The 4,102-nt window shown below is 45.1% G+C and overlaps 1 non-coding gene across 1 annotated transcript; it reads right to left on the bottom strand.

Annotated features, from left to right (window-relative positions):
* Positions 1-513: 513 nt before the first annotated feature.
* Positions 514-677, bottom strand: LOC123243394. Its single transcript, XR_006505932.1, has one exon. It is a non-coding gene; the product is annotated as a U1 spliceosomal RNA (small nuclear RNA).
* Between the last annotated feature and the right edge of the window lie 3,425 nt (positions 678-4,102).

Genomic DNA, 4,102 nt, shown 5'->3' with positions numbered 1-4,102 from the left:
GATATCTTCACCTGGCAAAAATTATGTTCTGAAAAGTCATTGTTAAAGTAGTAAAAAGCATATTTGACACAATTACTTCAATTTGGTGTATAACTCTCCAACAAAAGTAGTACTACTATTGAGAAACCTACAAAGAGAATATCATAATTCCACCACAGGAGTAGCAAAGTAGTGGAGAATGCCCAAGCGCTAACAAAAAAATGCCGGAGGACACAGAAATAAACAAGTGCCGTGTGAGTTAAAAAAAAAAAGAAAAAGAAAAAGAAAAAAAAAGAAAAGAAAAGAAAACAGAATCCTGGGAACAAGCTGGGTAGCTCAGTGGATTAAGAGAAAATCATAGAAGCTGGAGATGCTAAGGTTCAAACGCGGATCTTAAACAAGTCCCAACCGTGCAATGCTGAAATAACTTCTAAACCCACTACTTAACCAATAACCGATTCAGAAAAACATGAAACGGCTAAAACAAAGCCACCCGCAAAGAAACGTATACGCTGCTTTTTGCTACTAGCTTGTCAGGGGAGAGCGCGAACGCAGTCCCCCACTACCACAAATTATGCAGTCGAGTTTCCCGCATTTGGGGAAATCGCAGGGGTCAGCCCATCCGGAGTGCAATGGATAAGCCTCGCCCTGGGGAAACCACCTTCGTGATCATGGAATCACCCCTGCCAGGTAAGTATGCTTTGCTCCACACCACACCCCTGTGCCCTCAACAAACACACACCTTACACATACGACGACCACACCGACACGCCTCCACTACCACACGCCTCCACTACGACACGCCCCACCTACAAAACGCACGCAGCGCTCTCGTCTTCTCCAGCACCGACACCCTCCACTGCCCTCGAATTCTCAAAATACGCCTCGGAAACCCAGGCTGCTCCCACTCCAAACCCACCGCCGCTCTCCTCCTCATCTGCATACTACCGCCCCTTTTCTGACCTCCCTAGCTCACTCGCTCGCTTCCCCTAGCAGAGATCTTCTTCACCAGATGCCGATTCCTACCAACTCGATTCGTACCTTTCTTTTGGGCCTTCTCGTGCCCACACCGGCCTCGTTTCCAAGGAGGCCTCCCCTCCCTACTCCTCCTTTCTCGCCACCTTTCCCAATCTCTCGCCGCTCTCTACTGTGAAACCTTTTCCCAGAACTCCCTCAGCCTTTCGACGGGAAGAAGCAGCCCCAGCGTCTGAGGCCATCACCTTCCTCTTGGACCATAGCCACAGCCTCCCGCTTAGCCTCCCTCCCTCCCTCCCTCCCTTCCTCCCTCTTCTGCTTCTGCTTCTGCTTCTGCTTCTAGTCTCTCTCCTAGCCAGCCAGCCAGCCGTCACTGCCCTACTTGGCCAACTCCAGCGGCCCCCTTTTCACAGGGCGATGAGGGCTCTGGTCAATTTCCCCCTGCCGGGGCTGGGACTGCTACCTTCCTTTCCCTTCCTCTACCTTCCTCTCTCCTTTCTCCCATTCCTCCAATCCTCCTACCTTCATCCCTTCAACCCCTCACACCACTTAAGTAGAAACAGCTATGAAAAGCACAAGGAGAATCATTTTTGCTATTCTTATAAAGGATGATAATATGAGGCTTTGAAAGGTATGAATTAGATTTGATGGGAGAGAGAGAACACGCTCACCAACAGGCCTCTGTGTAGATGCTGCTGGCAAAAAGGCTATGCCTCTCTTCTCCTGACAGGCTTGCTAAACTGAGCCTGTCAGCTATCCCCTTTTAACAGTGGCCTAGGCAGGGAACCTCTGAGAAGTTGTAGGTGTAGTTAACTTCTCTAGTTCCCCAACCTGGGGTTGAAATGATTATTGATAAGGGCTATTGGTCTGCTGATCAGATAACGCTGTTGGATCTGACTCTGTGATTGACTCCCCTTCTCAAGGGCTATGGATATATTCACCACTCAGGAAAGGTACATGTAACAAAACACCATATTTAATTCTAGTTAATGGGGTTAGGAACAAGGGAACGGACGGAGGATTTGGGAACCTTATTGCTAATAGCCTAAGTTAATGATCAAGCTATGGAGATTGCTAGATCAGGTAGAGACTGGAGGTTCTTCACCCTCAAACTAACTCTGGCCTGACTTGGCCAGAGCCAAGCCAAAGATTAGGGAAGGCTATTGATAATCTTTGAATGATGGTATCACTGTTCTCTCTCAGCTCTATTGACAATGATGGTAATTGCTCTCTAGCTCTCTCAGTAAGGCAAGTGGGGTTGCAGGTACAGCCCTACCCTCCCTTGACCTCCCACCTCCAAAGTTCTGCTCCAGGCTGAGCCAACTTTTGCTGTGCCTGGTGGGTATTTATAGGGTTGGCCCCATCAGACTTTTGCCCTGGCTCATGGCACCTGGGTACATTCTGAAGTTTTCGACTGCTGGGCTTGTCACTGAAAGTGGTGTCCATCTTGTCCCAGAAATTCATTACAACACTATAAAACCTGCCTTGTGGTTGAGTTCTTTGAAAAAATTAAAGTCGCATATAACTCCAAAGATTTCTTTTTTGTTATCAAACAGCAAAAAAATTTTTGTGATTCTTTGATGTTTTTGATAATTGATTCATATGCCTTTTTAATCCATCATGTAGCCCTTTGTGATTCTTACATGCATCTCTGTATCCTCCTCAGGGGGCAGAATGTGTTATTATCCTCCTCAGGGGGTACTATGTTATTGTTGTGATTTTTTTATTTTGAATTTGAGTTTAAGTTGGAAAAGGAGACTACATCCCAGAATCCAGAAGGTGAACGTTTTGGAGAAGGCACCACAAAGATGCTTGCAGAGACCTCATGCTGCTCCAGGAGTTCCTGAGCAAACTGAATGTGCAGAATTGAACTTGGGGGAGGGGGGGGTTGATTACATTTGCTTATATGTACTTTATTGTACCAAAGGGGACTGCCCCCTAATTGGTTTTGTTCTTGATTCCCTTTTTGTTTCCTTATCCTCACTTTGTTGTATTTTCCCTGTTTAAATATTGTATATACTTTAGTTAATTATTTTTAAATGATCCATTGGGGGAGTCTGGTCTCCCAAAGGATCAGGGGGGAATGTGGAGGTGGAAAATTTGCTACACCTGAGCTAAATTCCCAGCATCCTTTTAAGTACATCCTCATTTGATGTACAGGGGTTTGGGAGATAAATTTGGCTGAGACCCACACTGCAGGGCTCTTTTTTAGGAGCTTGAGCTTTGATTTGGTTAAGGTGTGGCAGGTGTGGGTCTCTGGCTCTGTGCTCTGTGCTCTGTGCTCTGCTCACTTAACTGAAGGAATCCTTTCCCCTCTTTTTACTATCTCTATTTTGCTGTAATAAAGCCACTAAAAAACTACTAACAACCTCATAATTTAAATTGTAATTGTTACAGTAGGATTTGATTCTCTGCCTGAATTTCCACCAACCTGAAGGAGGGATTTTGCTCTAAGAGATTTCCCCTGAATAGTCAACATTTCAGGGAGAAATCTTAGACTTCTAGGTAGAGAATTTATTTGGAGCAAACCATTTCCCATGAGTCCAAACATATCTGCCATTAGGCCATCTGCCAGAAATCCTCTTGGGCTAAGGTGTCCAGATCTATTTATCATCTCTGATAATCTGATAAGGACAGTTTAGTTGATAAGGAAATAACTACAGGACATGGGAGTTGTCTTTTAACTCATGCTTCCAGCTCCAGCTCTAGGAGCATGGAGTTTATTATATATACTTCAAGACTCATTTCACACAAAAGAACCCCCTCTCTCCACCCCCTAAACTTTGCAGATGCGAAGAAGTTACAAATTATGTCATATCAAAACACAAAAAGTGTGGGAAGCCGTTCTATGTATTAAAGCCTTTGGAGAAATAGGATCAAATTTAGGGCCTGTTATCTGGATTCCCTACGTGACCATTGTCTCATTGGCTTCAGAACAGACCAAGGCCAAGGCCAAGGCTGAATTTTGACTGGGTTCTTATCAGAAAGCCAAGTTGGGGAGTATTCCTCCCAGGGTCTAATTGCCCCTGCTAAGATTTTGGCCTTGGCTATATCAGGCAGCTGCATTCCTGGTCAAAGGGGAACAGTGTTAACCCTTTAAATTCAGGTTTGCTAGGAACTTAAAGCTTTTCAATAAGGCCACAATTCT

The sequence above is a fragment of the Gracilinanus agilis genome, chromosome 3, assembly GCF_016433145.1.
Source record: "Gracilinanus agilis isolate LMUSP501 chromosome 3, AgileGrace, whole genome shotgun sequence".
Lineage (NCBI taxonomy): Eukaryota > Metazoa > Chordata > Mammalia > Didelphimorphia > Didelphidae > Gracilinanus > Gracilinanus agilis.
Note: the sequence above shows the minus strand (reverse complement) of the source record. Positions and strands in the feature narration are given on the sequence as shown.